This window comes from Onthophagus taurus, chromosome 8, assembly GCF_036711975.1.
Source record: "Onthophagus taurus isolate NC chromosome 8, IU_Otau_3.0, whole genome shotgun sequence".
Lineage (NCBI taxonomy): Eukaryota > Metazoa > Arthropoda > Insecta > Coleoptera > Scarabaeidae > Onthophagus > Onthophagus taurus.
In genome coordinates, this window is record NC_091973.1 from 14,297,010 (window position 1) to 14,313,127 (window position 16,118).

Sequence of the window (16,118 nt, forward strand, 5' to 3'; positions counted from 1 at the left end):
AAGCGGGCAATCATTAGGCATATCAAGCATTTTATGACACCTTGAAACCTTTGAATTGGCGTTGCACTTGGGGTGGGTGGTGGGATGGGTTTTAGATATAATTTCATTTAATACTTCCGAGGTCCAATGAAAAACAGTTTGCGCTTTCGCTAATTGACTTGGCCCTCTTTAACTCCATTGATTGTTTATTAGTATTATTATTAGTTCATATACTTTCCTTTGTTCATTTGATTTTTTTTTGTATTACTCTTCTTTTTTCAATGTATTACATGGGGTTAATAAATATTATATTATTATTATTATTATTAATAGTTATTTTTTAATAGTTTTTTGTAGTTATTATTTTACTTATTAGTTGTAGCATTTCTCTTATTAGTTCATAATTTTTTTATTAGTTAATAGTTTTTTCTTAATAGTAATTTGTAGTTATTTTATTCCTTTCTTTATTATGGAGGCAGGCTTTATGAAAGTAGATTCTAGCAATTTACCTGCTGTTAATGCTTTTATGGTGCATACTTTTTATTGCAAAAATTTGAATTTTATGAGTGCAGAAATTAAAAATGTTAAAACAGGTATGTAAATATAAAGGTATTTATATAAAACATAACCGTTCAAGAAATGTTTACTAAACCAATTCCCAAATTAAGAAAAAATGAAGGGCGCTTCCTGGAAGCTGTAGTTGAAAAGGGAAAACGCAGCTGGTAGCAGTTCTATATTATTAAATTATTATTTTTAATGAAGAATCGCTTATTATGAAAACGTCAATACATCACCTTAGTTTAAAATATAAAGCAGAGAATGCAGTGTATAGTGCTGATGGGCTTATCAATTATTGTAAAGATATAATACAGGAAGAGGATTGCGTTTCAGTGGAAGCCTTAACCAAATAGCAATCAAAATCAAATGAGTGGTTTGAGACGCGATATGGTCGAATAACCGCTTCAAAAGTGTATGAAGTATGTAGATGCAAAACTGAGGATGGATGTTTGGTTGAAAGCATTCTTGGTTCAGGAAAAATTCCTCAGACAGCGTTAAGTTAGGTAATATATTGTTCTTGTCAGTTTTTTTATAGCAACTAATTTGAGATATTTTTTTTAGAGGAAGAGGTTCTTGACATGGTTCAAAAAATTTATAAAATTAATATAAAATGCGGAATTTTTATATTAAAAGATTGCCCAATATTTGGCGCATCACCTTATGGAATATCCGAAAAATATTGCATCGAGATAAAATGTCCCCAATCTCAAAATTATGTTAAATATATTGATAATGAGGGTAAAATCTCTAAAAAAGGTTATCCCCAGCTCCAGCTGCAGATGTTTCTCAGTCAAAGAAAACATGGACTGTTCTGCGTGGCATCTCCATCATTTGAAGAAACCAAAGCGGTCACTATTGTGGAAAATGTGATTTAATTAGTTTGATCAATTTACTTAATTAGTCTACCTTGTAAATTAATTACTCTAATTACCACATGCAATTATAATAATGTCTAACCACTAGTCTAACCACTGAACGAGCTTACTTTTAACACAAGCATGAGGAGAAAGTATTGAAAATTCGCGTAACCTTCTTATAACTCGTTCTATATGAATTCTCAATGCTGCAATTCTTTTACTTTCTAGAACTTCTTCTGTGGTGCTTTTTTTACCTGCACTGACAGATGGTGGTCAAATCAGTAAACATGTCTTTTGAACAAGCAGTTCATCTATGTGTTTGAACCCCCGGTCAGCTATAACTCCACAGTTATAGGGTCATACTTGTAAATAGTTACTCATTTCCACTATTCTTTGTCAGTAGTTCGGCCACCAAAACCATTTGAAATAAAGTTGACCAGTCCATTGGGAGTAGATGATATTAAATATTTTACAGTATTGCATTTTTTATACTGACTCCAAGTCAAGGCTTGATGGATTGGTTTTCCTGGCTTTTCAATTTCAATTTCTAAGCAGTCAATAATAGATTAAACTTTTCGATATCTATATCTAAATGGTACTGGTAAACGTCATTTTATTTTTGATGCATTTGACCAATAAATTAATTCTTGATAGTTGCTAGTGTAGCTTGATAGTTTTTTATTCACTAAAGAAACGCTCATTCCAAAATCTATTGCCAGTCTCACGTATGGATCATTGAGGCGTATTTTTTTAATAGTTATTAATACATCAGTGTAAGTAATAGGACTTATTTCACATGTGAGTCTAATTAAAAAATATTCGTCTTGTGGCAATCCTAAATAAAATCTACTGTTAGATTCAACATTTGACACAGTTAAATTTAAAATTGTCTGTTTTTGTGGTGCTTTTTTATATGATACATTTGTACTTGATGTTGAACTTGAACTTGCGTGAGGCGTATATTCTGAAATAGATGCATCAATAGAACTACTAGTTGCTGTCCAAGATATAGTTCTCTTCAGAGGATGGTTTATATTTATTGGTTTTAGCTGCGTTGTATTGCAGCCTATACTGCGTTGTTGTCCTTTCAAATTTACCTGAATTTTCTTATTAGAAGTCTTAAGATAGGTGTTCGTGCTTGCGTCACATTTTACTTTAACTTCTTCTTCATAAAACTCTCCTGATGGCGATGAAATAATGGCGGTTTTGGAGGGTGTGTACATAAATGATGATTCAATTAAATATGCACTTTCAAATGAAGACTCAGACATTACACAACAATGTCAATGCTGGGGTAGAAGGTAATTGAACGGGTGCTGAACATGTTGAAGGTTGTGGTTCATCTATGTCTTTACTAACAAAAAGTCGTTTACGAAAACTGCATTCTTCTAGATTTTCTCGTTTCCTTTTTTAGCAGAATCAGTCAATTGGGAACCATAGTACTTTCCCTCAATTTTTTTATTGGGTAATACATCTTTCTTCAAAATTAATTTACTTCCCATCCTTTTTCCCAGTTTACAGCATCCTTCTCCAACTAAAAAATACATGTTATATTGACTGTTATTCAAAACACAACTTTAGTAAAGTTTAACTTACATCAAAATGATCCTCACAACTAAACACATGTTTACTTGAAGTTAATGTCTGGTTTGAATTTAAGCCACCAAGTCTTCGGCAAATCGGCCGGAAGGAAATAATAAAAAAAAATAAAATAAAATAAAAAACATAGATATAGAAATCCATGAATACCATCAATAACCATACGATGATCAATTCAATCCCTGAGATTCGTAAACAAAAAAATAATAAAATTATAAAATTGGGAGTAGAAAAGGAATGAGGTTAAAGGAGTTTGAAAGCGCTACCCGGATTTACGTCGCAACTCTCGGGTATACGCAACCGGTGAAGCAAGAAGATACCATAGACGGTAAAAAAGGAAATAATACTACGACTTACAGGGACCAAACAAACCACCGCACGATACAATCCAGCATCACTTCAGACTAATATCAGTAACATAGAGGAATTCGTGAAGCGAAAACTCTCTAAAACAAAAAAAAGAAAAACGACTCTACTAGGAAGAACAAAAAAATAGGTTTATTACTACAAATATGGGATACAAAGTGGAAAAGGATTGTGAAAATAAAGACAGGTAGTTTTGTTCCCAACCCCTGACTACAACAAAAACCCAACACATTTACGGGGCTCTTACCCCAGGCAGTGGTACACCATGGCGGAATTCTTACACCCCCAACCACAGGGCAAACACACTTATTCAGCATTAAATACTTTAAGGTGAGTAACATGCCAGTGACCCGGCATGGCATTACTGTCCATCTCCTCTAACACATATATATCCGGTGATAATTTTTTCCGAACCCGATAAGGTCCTACATATTCGGTTGACATTTTCGCTGCTATACCCTTAATCGCATCCGAAAGGACAAAATTACGTCGCCAAACCACATTACCCGGTTCGAAACTGACTGACCGACGTCTCAAATTATATCTCTCTCTCGCGCGATCTGATGCTACTCCAATACGCGTATAAAGTTCTCTATACAACCGACCGAACTCGTTAGCTCTATCTTTAATTAGACTTTTAGGAGGCTTATTGTCCAAATTCTCATGTAAATTTCCATCCAAAATCATCTCTCTACCACAGTTGACGAAGTACGGTGTAAATTTCGTGGTTTCGCTTTTAGCTGTTCGTATCGCACAGACAATTTTACTCAAAAAGGTATCCCATTTCCTATGATTATCCCACACATACGCCGTAATGATAGTTTTTATGGTTCTATTAATCCTTTCAGTAGGATTAGCTTGTGCATGGTACAATGGTGTGAATTTACTTTTAACATTGTAATTTTCTAAAAGTTTACTATATTCCTTAGATCTAAATTGCACGCCATTGTCCGACACGATCGTATGAGGTACCCCGTATGTTAAAAAGACACCGTCCTCCAAACAACGAACCACAGCTGATGCTGTTGCCTTTCTCAACGAGAAACACACCGGATATTTGCTAAACACATCGAGTACCACTAGTATGAACGAAAACCCTTTCGCGCTTCGCGGTAACGGTCCGATAAGGTCAATACTTAAGTATTGCCATGGTTTATCCGCACTCAAGTGACTATGCATTTTCCCCGCGGGAGCCCTTTGTTCGACTTTAATCTGTTGACAGATTCTACAATTCTTTATATAATTCATAACATCGCTCTTTAATTTGGGCCAATAATAATTTTGAGTGATCTTCGTGATGGTTTTAAACACTCCCAAATGACCTCCCATTTCCGCTACGTCGTGATATTTATGAATTATTCCCGTCCGTTCTTTCTTAGCAACAACCTCACGCCAACCCCCGTCCATCGACAATTTCGGATAAGTAACTTTAATTCTCTTATAAACTATCCCGTTCTCGATTCTGTAATTCGGATATTTATATTCTTTATCTAATATATTCTCTTTGAGTTTATTCAACCACGGATCCTTTATCACCGATTTCACGATCTCATCGACTACCACCGGTACCGCACGAGACAGCATGTCCGGTACAACATGGTCTTTACCCTTACGATGCTCAATTGTGAAGTTGTACTGCTGAAGTCGAATTGACCATCTGGCCAACCGTCCTGAAGGAGACTTTAGCTTATTTAACCTAACCAACGAGTAATGATCCGTAATGACGCGAAAATGAGTACCCACAACGTATGGCCTCAATTTTTCTACAGCCCACAACACAGCCAAACACTCTTTTTCCGTGGTGCTATATTTTCGTTCCTGTGCTGTTAATGAACGACTGATATAACAAATAACTCTTTCTTCACCGTCAATTACCTGAGTTAATACCGCCCCCAACCCAAAATCGGAAGCATCCGTCTGTATAACGAACTCCCTATCAAAATCGGGACGCGTCAGAATAGGAGCAGTCACAAGTTTCTCCTTTATCGTCACATTCGTTCGACCATGTAAGTATTTTATAATTTTTCTTAAGTAAAGCCGTCAATGGTGAAATTATAGCCGCGAAACTCGGCACGAAACGTCTGTACCATCTCGATACACCAATCATCCTTCTAACTTTCGATATTTTTTTTGGTACAGGGATTTCCAGAATCGACTTGACCTTATCCGGATCGACATGCAACCCGTTACCGTCTACCACGTAACCCAAGTATTTAAGGCTATCCCGGAAAAACTGACATTTTTCTTTATTCAAAGTAAGTCCCGCTTCTATCAAACGATTGCAAACCGTCTGCAAAATCTCGAAATGCTTCTCCACCGTCGCGGTCACTATTATTATGTCATCGAGATAAACGAAAACATGTGGATCTAAATCATTTCCTATTACCCCATCAATAAATCTTTGCCACGTCGCCGGAGCATTCGACAGTCCAAAAGGCATACGCCTAAATTGGAACAACCCGCGATTCGGTACCGTAAATGCCGTATACTGCATACTTGTTTTAGCCATCGGTATCTGCCAGTACGCCGATTTGATGTCAATTGATGACAGATATTTCGCGTCTCTTAAACGGTCTAACGTCCATGATACCTGCGGCAAAGGATACGCATCCGCCTGTGTAACCTTATTAAGTTGTCTATAATCCACGCAGAATCTATAACCGCCATCCCTTTTCGGAACCAACAATACCGGTGATGACCACGGGCTTCGCGATCTCTCCACGACCCCCAACCGTAACATTTCATCGAGTTCCCTATCTACTACTTTCTGCATTGCCGGAGAAATCGGATAGTATCTCTGTTTTATCGGTTACGCATCCGTACGAATATGATGCTCCACCAACGTCGTATGACTTAATTCGCCTTCCATATCTCTACGAAATAGATTCTCGATAATTTCCCGCAGCTTAATTTCGTCTTTGCGATTAAGTTCGGGTCGCGCCTGTATCGCATTAACTCTCACCAACGGTGGCTCTTTTGAAAACGACCAATCACCGCGCCTAAGATCAGGTACTATACCCATCGTTCGCCAAATGTCTGTTCCCAATATGAGTTCGTGTCTCAAACCCGGTACTAACAAAACTTCCACGATTTTTCCCCGACCCTGCAATTCCATCGACAAGTCACTACGCCCTCAACCGAGCAACTCCCATCATTCGCGACCGTGATTCTCTTATTGGTGGGATGTATCGGTAATCCCATTTCTTTAATAAAGGAAATGCCCCGAAGACCCGCAACCGTCTGATTAGCCCCCGAATCAAGCAATCCGACTATTTTTCTCCCCAGCACGCCAACAGTCAAATACGGTCTCTCGTCATCACGTACATGACTAAAGACAAAATCAAGCAAAACTCCGATCGGCTTTACGTTCGCTTGGTGCAGACACCGACCTAACGTCGCACCCTGGACCCATTTCCCGAACACCGAGACCAATCTCGAGTAATCACACCCTGTTCACCACATCGAAAACAATGCAACCTCTTAGGAGCTCTACACTCTCTAGCCCTATGTCCACGTTTTTGACAGTTCCAACATATTGGTTCTCTCGTTGTCGCGCTTTGCTCGACCGCCACCGCAACTGATACCGTCTCGTCTGTTTGAATGTACGCTAAGTCTGGTTCTAATACCCTTGCAACACGATTCGATGGTGCGTAACTATCCACGGATAACTTAGTTGCTTCCAATTTTCTCCCCAACCGCAATAAGTGCTCAACCGAATCGACCTCAACCAAAGTTAATTGTCGCTGGAAAGCTAGAGTTAACTTTTTAAGCATTAGCTTAACTTGAGTATCTTCCGGTATTCGCGTATTTAACTGTGAGAACAAATTCTTCATAACCGACACATAAATTCCCATCGATTCGTCAGGTCCCTGTGTGCGATGACGTATCTCTTCAAAGAGTCTATCATCGTAATCAACGGGCTGAAATTCTAACTTTAAACCTTCCACTAATTCCTCCCAATTCGCGAAATTACCCCGGTTCGCACGATACCATATCAACGCTCGATCCCTAAACAAATCCACCGTAGACAGAACAGACTTCGAGACACCCCTCGCGACTCTTAATTCATTTACGCGTTCTAAAAACGCACTCAAAGAACTTTTACCGTCTGCGGCGAAAGAAATTCCCCACTTCGTTACCGAAACTAATTTAGAGGATCCCGCCATACCATCTGGAACATCGCTATCATCCGATGACGTATCACTCAGATTCGACCAAGGATCTACGTTTACCACACTTAAATTCGCGTTCGTCTTATTCGGAGTAGAAGTAGTCCTCGTTTTCAATTCAAGTCGCGATATCAACGTTACGATTTGTGTAACCAACCCCGTTCTTAAGTCTTTATCGGCTTTGTCTTTCGGTTGTGAACGATTCGCGCGCCCCAACAAAGATATCAGATGGTTGGTTTAATCGCTTAAATTCTGACGTATTCGCGATTCCCGCGTACTCATCGATTTTGATCTGTATTTGGGCCAAATCCTCCCGTATGGCTTTCAAATCGTCCACGAAATTAAACGGATAATCCGGTAAAACAAAAGTAGCATTTTTCTCCAATTTTATTAACTTTCTCAACGTATGCCGCATCTCATCGAGCGCTAATTGCTCTGTAACACCTCTGACTTTGAGTTCGTATCGCAACGCGTCGGCGCTCAATCTCCCCACATCCAATTTTCCCTCCATAGTTTATCAAAATAACGAACCTATGACGGGTTCTATCAACAATACCAACTTTACTTTTAACCGACAATCTTTTTTTTAAATGGCCCCACGTTGGGCGCCAAAAATTTATGACGCCAAATGCGTTAAAAGAGTTTAAATCAAAACAAAAAAAATAACGTAATTTTCAACAAGGACAAAACTAGTTTTATCACCCTGAGATGTTTATTTATATGGCGCCACACAGTTAACCCCGCGTACAACACGAACTGTGACGTGAGATGATATAAACAAATAACACAACAAAACATAAACGCTCAACAAAATGGGTTTTGAGTTGCAGACAAAATTTATTAAAACTCCCGTAAATAACAGGTAAGTAAAAAAAACTAATAACAAAATTATAAAACCGTAAACTTTTAGGTTCAAACAACAAAAAAAAACTATATTGATGTTTGCGAGCTTTAAAAAAAATGAAAGTCAAAACTAAAAGGAAATTTAAATAAAAATACCAAAAAAAATGAAAATGAAAAATTAACCCGCGTCTGACTCTATGGTTGAGCTCAACGTGAAATCAAAAATTATAAAAAAAATCAACGCCAAAAATATAATTAAAAAAAAAACTCGCCAAACAAGAATTTACAAAAAAATGAAATGATATTAAAAAAAAATGAAAAAAGTTTGATGTTCCAAAGATTAATTAATTTAAAGATTTTCTTAAGGAAAATCAAAAAAATAAAAAAAAAATATATAAGATACAAATTCTTCAATGACCAAAATAATATGTTGTTCTATCTGACCTTTACTCCAAGTCTTGATCACCGGTCCGATTCGAAATAAATCCTCAGCAACAAATTCTGATGACTCAGGAAAGGTAAAGTAATATTCTTTGTTTTGTTCCAAAAGAATAAATAGAATCCTTAGGATGTAATGGAAATTATACCCTTGGACAATGGTTCCAAAATACCAACAAAAAAGTTGTTCCAATAAGAGATGCCAAAAGTTGCTCCCCTCAACAAAAACCTCTGATGTTCGAGGTTTAACCAGAGGACAGAAGAAAATGTAATGAAATACGTTGAAATCCGGAAACTCCGTACAATTTGGTAAAAGAAAAACACTTTTCCAAAACTTTATTTCGAGTGATGAATCCCACAAATATGGATTAGAAACAAAATTTTACACCAAAACCAAAAATGGCGAACCAACCAAAATTTCTTTAACACTCGAGAACACGTATAGCTCTGGTAATATAGTAAGAAAGAGAGGCTCAAGAAGAAACTTGAACGGTCTTTTATACCCAAAGATCGAAAATATCAAAAAAATTACGTCTGCGCAAGATAACATCATGAATTTACGACACCCTCTCAAAAGCAAAAAGGGGAATTTTAAAGTGATAGGAGTTAAAAGGGAAAAAAAGGAATACTCAGAATATGTTGCTGAAAGAGAAAACAATAAAATGTTATAAACAAACAAAATGTAAACAAAGTAAATAAAAATAATAATAATAAGTTTCCGAATGTATGCAACTCATAACCCATTACACATAAACAAGTCACCCACACATAACATAAAAATTTCGGAATGTAACAATTTCGGAGTGCAATTCCAATAAAAATCGTAAGTTTTTTGTATAAAAAGGGGAACAATATAATCTTACATTTATATTCACACCGATCTATTATTAACCTTCAGTACATTTTTATCACGAATCTACGAATCAGCCCTTTATTTAAAGTTGTTGTCTGGGTTCTTGCCTGCGCAAACGCTGTTTAAGAAAATTTGGACCTATAATACCAGCAAATTTGCACGGTAAAGAATTAAAAACGTAAAATTTTCGATTTGCACGTAAAAAAAGGCATTCGACACCGTACCTCACAACAGATTATTTCAGAAATTACAACAGTTTGGTATCAGAGGAAGAACTTTTGATGTAATCAAAAGCTATATGACAGGGCGACAGCAGATGACAAAAATCAATAGTACCTATAGCTCAATGAAAAATTTAAAAACTGGTTTGCCTCAGGGTACCGTCCTCGCTCCATTGCTGTTCATAATATTTATTAACGATTTATTTAGCATTAATGATCAATTCGAGGGAACCAAATCTATAGGCTATGCAGATGACACAGTGGTCCTGGTGGAGGAGGATGAGTGGGAATGGTTGGTTGTCATGTAACTTGCTTACATTAAACACCGAAAAGTTCTGCTGTATAACATTTTCGCCAACAGCTGCAGCTAAGCCAATTGATAACTTACATCTAGAAATACATAACGATCATAACAGTTTCTACAAAAATGGGGGCTGCTCCTACGGTGAATCGGAAACAATTCCACATTCTGAAAAGGCTACATACTTGGGTATAGTGATAGACCAGCATTTAAAATGGAATTATCATGTGGTATACATCTCCAAGAAGCTAAAGACTTTACTGCCTAAATGTTATGCTATTCGTAACATACTCGATAACAAACTGAAAAAGTTGTTTTATGACACTATGGTACTGTCTCAGATTGATTATGGTATTGTTGTGTGGGGTGGAGCGTAGAGTGCTAACATAAAAATTTTGGAAAACACAAATAAATACGTAATAAAGGTACTGCACAATAAACTGCGGACCTTTTCCGCAAATAGACTGTATAATTGCACTGATAGTAGTAGCGTCCAAAAAAGATACATAATATTAAGCTTAATTCACGTTCATAAAACAAGGAATCTTTATACGGAAATCAATCATGAATATAATACAAGATCACATGCTAACAGATTAAATAAGTGAATACTACCGTATATAAAAATTATCATTTGTACCGTGCATTGAAGCACTATAACCTCCTTCCAAGTGCATTAAGAGAGATTAAACAAATTAAGACTTTTAAGACTGAAATTAAAAAAATTCATGGAAGCCCATGAATATTTTGCAATGTTACAGTGACGCTAATGTGGTGTCCTCGGTGTATGGTGTGAGTGACTTTGGCTGTCTCCTAGTTCCTCTGAAACGCCCGAGGCGCCTCTAACAGGATTTCATTTGTTTCAGTTGGTTATTGATGTGGGCAGAGTTGTTCGTTTTTTTTGTTTGGAGTAGCTACCGGGATATGTATGTTCGCTGATGGAATAATACATTGCTAGTTTGCGAACTCACAACACAGATACATAAGTATCTATTGTGAGGAACGATATACCTTATTGTTAATTAGCTTGCCAATGTATTGTAATATATTAGGGGATACACAAATGTTGTGTTGTGAAAGATAAATAAAAAATAAAATAAATAACAGTAACAAAGCGGTTGGAAGAAAAAAAAAACATATCTCTGTCGACCTCTATTAGATCTCGAGAATGCCATAACTTGTGGTTGATTATAAACACACATTTCTTCATCTTCATCTGCTCCTCGGATCGCACCCTTAAGGGATTCATAATTTCTGGAGGCAATAATTGTACTTAACTTGCTATTTCTATTTCTGCGAACCGTTTGATAGTTAATTTTTCGTTAATTGGTTCTAACACTTTAAATGATACATCGTTGCCATCTGCCTGTGAAATTGTTAAAAAAACGACAAAAAGTCATCCTAATTCCTGGCCAAAATCGGCAATTGATATTTCATTTTGTCTAATCGTTGTCAATTTCATTTGTATTGAAGTATCTGACTTTTTCGTCAGTAAATGTTTTCGCATATCGTTAACTAAACCCGTAATTGTGGCATACTCTGAATTTAACCTCATCTTTGCCGACTGAGATAAACGCGCTTTTAGAATAAAATTTATTAAATGCCGCTTACCGCCATCATCAAGCATAGTTTCGTAAAATAAAACAGAATCTATTAATTTATTAGTCATATTTTCCTTATCATTCATCACTGGAAGGAGACTAATTGCGACTTTCAAATCGAAATTTGACATATTGATCTCTTCCTTAGTGGTTAAACTAATTAATTCACAGTAAATAGTATCTACTTTAATAACTAACTTCTTAATAATCTCTATGTCGTTACCCTTTACTTCTAATTTAGCTACCCTATCACTAAACTCATTCTTTAATCTAGTAAAGTCTACATACACTAAATCTGCTTCCTTTCTGTTCTTAACTAATATTTCCACTTTTCGCCTACCACTTCCTAATTTTATTTATTTTTTTTTTACAGGCCCATCGACATCTAAGGTCATTAAGGCCATCATGGCATTTAGACGTGACTCACATTTGCAATATCTCTCCTAAATGTAATTGTGTAAGTAAAAATAAAACTATAATAAATTAGCAACAAGTGTAAAAGGACGGACAAACAGGTAAGTAAAACAAAAACTATAATAAATTAGCAACAAGTGTAAAAGGACGGACAAACAGGTAGGTAAAAATAAAACTCTATAATAAATAAGCAACATGTGTAAAAGGACGGACAAACAGGTAAGTAAATATAAAACAATAATAAATTAGCAACAAGTGTAAATGGACGGACAAACAGGTAAGTAAAATAAAATTATAATAAATTAGCAACAAGTGTAAAAGGACGGACAAACAGGTAAGTGAAAATAAAACTCTATAATAAATAAATAAGCAACAACTGTAAATGGACGGACAAAACATGTAAGTAAATAGACACTCTATAATGAATAAATAATAAATAAATAAATAGATAAAAGGTGTAAACGGACGGACTCACAAATAGGTAAGTAAATACTCTATAAATTAAATTATATTTTATTACGTAAACCTGCCTCTTTAACAAACGACAGGACTTTTTTAATATTTTACGCGGATAAGTTGAATGGGGCCTCGAGATTGATGTTAACGCGGTCTCTGAGGTTTGCATAGCGACGACAATTCAGGATAATATGTTTGTGACGGTCAGAGACTCGTCACATTCGTCGCATCGAGGTTGCCCCTCTCCCTTTAGAAAGTGAGAGTAGGTCAGGGCCGTATGTCCCAAACGGAGCCGGTGGTATAGAACCTGGTCCCTAATTTCCTACACAAACTCGAAAGTTTCTGTTTTCCAGGAACGAGGATAGGGCCACTGGGAGTCTTCCACGAAATCCCCACTCGTGGAGTTGCTCGAGAATGCCATATCTCCAAGTCATGTCGTACGTTTTTTCTATATCAATGAAAACGGCAACCAGATGCTCCCGCTTGAAGAAAGGTGGCTGGTTCGCTCCAGGAGAACCAAGTTATCAGTTGTAGAGCGACCCTGCCTGAAACCAACGGCGAGGAGTCGCTTACTTTCTAGCACCCACATTAATCTGAAATTGATCATTTTTTCGAACAACTTACTCAGACAGCACGTAAGACTGATTGATCTGCAGCTGTTCGCCGACGTCGGGTCCTTGCCCTGTTTCAGGATCGGTACGATCAGGGAGGTTTTCCAAGACGGCGAAAACGTACCGGAGGACCATACGTTATTGTACAGTTTCAGAAGTATTTTGAACCATTCGTCGGGAAGGTGCTTCACGAGCTTAACGAACGTCGTCATGACCGGCGGCTGAGGGTTTTGCAGACTTCAAGGACTCTCGAAGTTCAGTCATCGTGAAAGGTAAGTTATAGGATAACTAACTCGTGACTTTAGCGGGGCCGACTCTCTATTTGTTTTATTTTGCTGGAAAACGCCATCATAATTCTGGGAGAAGCTGGTACACTCAAAGTGCCGACCCAGAGTCTCGGCGATGTCCTCTCTGTTGGTCAGAGAGTGATCGCCCTCGAGAATTTCTGATATGGGGCCGTGGTATCCGGCCCCCTTGATGGCTCCGATCTTTCTCCACACCTCGGCGGGGAAGGTTTTGCCGGTCAGGGAAGAGTCGAAATTTTTCGAACTGTCCCGTTTGGCCGCGAGCACGAGACGTCTCGCGTTGGCCCTCGCTTTTTTGAATTCTATCAAACGCTCAGGCGTGGATAGATTCTTAAAGCGGTTGTATGCGGCTTTCTTTGCTTTAACGGCTGCTTCGATTTCGGGGTTCCACCAGGGAACGGAGCCCGTCCTCACACGTCCGCTACTGCGCGGTATCGATTCCTCTGCCACCCTTTGAATGGCACGCGTAACGCGGCCACGTCGTGCTCCACGTCACCGTTGAAGGTCGGTTTGCGGAGCCGGAGCGCTAATCGCGTCCAGTCCACCTTCTCGAGAATCCACTTTCTCGGTGTTTCGTGGTTTTCAGTTTGACCAGGAATCGATACTATTATGGGAACGTGGTTGCTGAAAGAAAGATGCTCCGCCGTGCTCCATGGTAATCTTGGAGCTATCGACGGAGAAGCGATGGACAAATCGACAGCCGTTAAAGCGCCCGACCTGGCAGCCAAGTGTGTGGGATCGCCGGTATTCAATAGATACTGCTCTCCTGGGCGTCTCGTCGGTTACAGCCCCACATGGGACTGTGGGCGTTGAAATCGACCAGAAGCAACAAACCGGTAAATACAACAAACCGTGATCTGGAATGGACTCCGCAGACGGATCGCAACGACCTGTAGGTTGCGGGTGACGGCAACCGGGATCGCCACGTGCGGTCTCTTGACTAGTAGCGCTACCGCGGAAAGTTTCGTAGCGTTTGAGATTATAGCTATGTTCCGGCGCTAGGTGAGTCTCTTGAAGACAAACACACAAAGGGTCAAACTGGTTCATTAGGGACTTTAGTTCGCAATAATGTCGAACCAATCCGTTACAGTTCCACTGAATGAAGTTGGTAGTGGGTTTATTGAATTTTAAAGGATTTGATTTGATTTTGAACCAGATGACTGAGACGTATAAACAAATAAATAACAAACAAGTGTAAATAAACTATATAAAATAAATAAATAAATAAAACTATACTAATAAATAAATAAAATAAAATAAAATGTTAAAGGACGGACAAACAGGAAAATAAATAAAACTCTATAATAAATAAATAAAATAAAAGTGTAAACGGGCGGACAAACAGGTAAGTAAATAAAAGCTCTATGATAAATAACCTAGATTAACTAATATCGCTATCGATTTTGACATAGTAATTAAAAATCAGCCTGAAAAATATAATTTAAAAAACGAACTTATAGGTTATTGGAAAAAAGTAGAAAACATCTCACAAACAAAAATATAAAGATAAGGAAATCGATAAACAATGTGAATACGGAAAAACAATAAAATCTATTAAAAAGAAACTTGTTGAAAGCGATGCCATATTTGTACGAGCTGACAAGGGAGCTGGAGTTGTTATTTTAAATAAAGAGACTTATAATAGTAAAACTTATGATTTCATGAAAAACAATAACTATATCAAACTTAATTATAATCCTCTTGACAGAGAAAAAACTAAACACATTAATTATAACAATAAAATATTAATTTCATTTGATGTCACCAATCTATACTCCAATGTTCCCATAGACATGACCTTAAATCTAACCAACCAACTGTTTTACTATTATTTTAAAAACAAACACGATACAATTCATCACTTAAGAATACACTTAAATACCATACTTAAACATATAATAACTCAAAACTTTTGCACTTTTAACAACGAGTTTTATAAAGTCAAAGAAGGACTCCCTATGGGAATGCCTTTATCAGGTCTACTAGCTGATATTTTTCTGAACTACATTGAGAATAATAATATTATTAACGATAATAACCCTTTCAAAGAAAATATTCACAGCTGGATTAGGTATGTCGATGATGTGTTTTGTGTTTGGGAGGGAGATAGAACATTGCTCTTTGAATTTTTAGAATACTTAAATAACTTACATAAAAACTTGCATTTCACTGTAGAAATAGAAAATAATAATAAAACTCTTAACTTTCTAGATTTACATATGCTATGATGTATATAGGAAACCCTCTACAATTCCTACAATTATACCTTATAATTCGGCCCATCCCCTTAACCATAAATTGGCAAATTTCAGATTTTTACTTAACCGTACAATAAAATATCCTCTATCCAAAGAAAATAAAATTAAAGAAATTTAAGAATTTTATACAAAATATAACCAAACAAAACAAATTTCCTTTGAAAATTATTAACAATCCTTTTAATAAAATATATATTTAGACCGATCCTTTATATTCGAAACCCGAAAAAGAACTCAACATTTATAAACTTATTGACTTTAATAATATTACCTATCGTTCCAAATTCAT

At 37.0% G+C, this 16,118-nt stretch overlaps 1 pseudogene; it reads right to left on the bottom strand.

The window, feature by feature from the left end:
• Window positions 1–1,496: 1,496 nt before the first annotated feature.
• On the bottom strand, window positions 1,497–2,665 carry LOC139431226 (uncharacterized; annotated as a pseudogene).
• Between the last annotated feature and the right edge of the window lie 13,453 nt (window positions 2,666–16,118).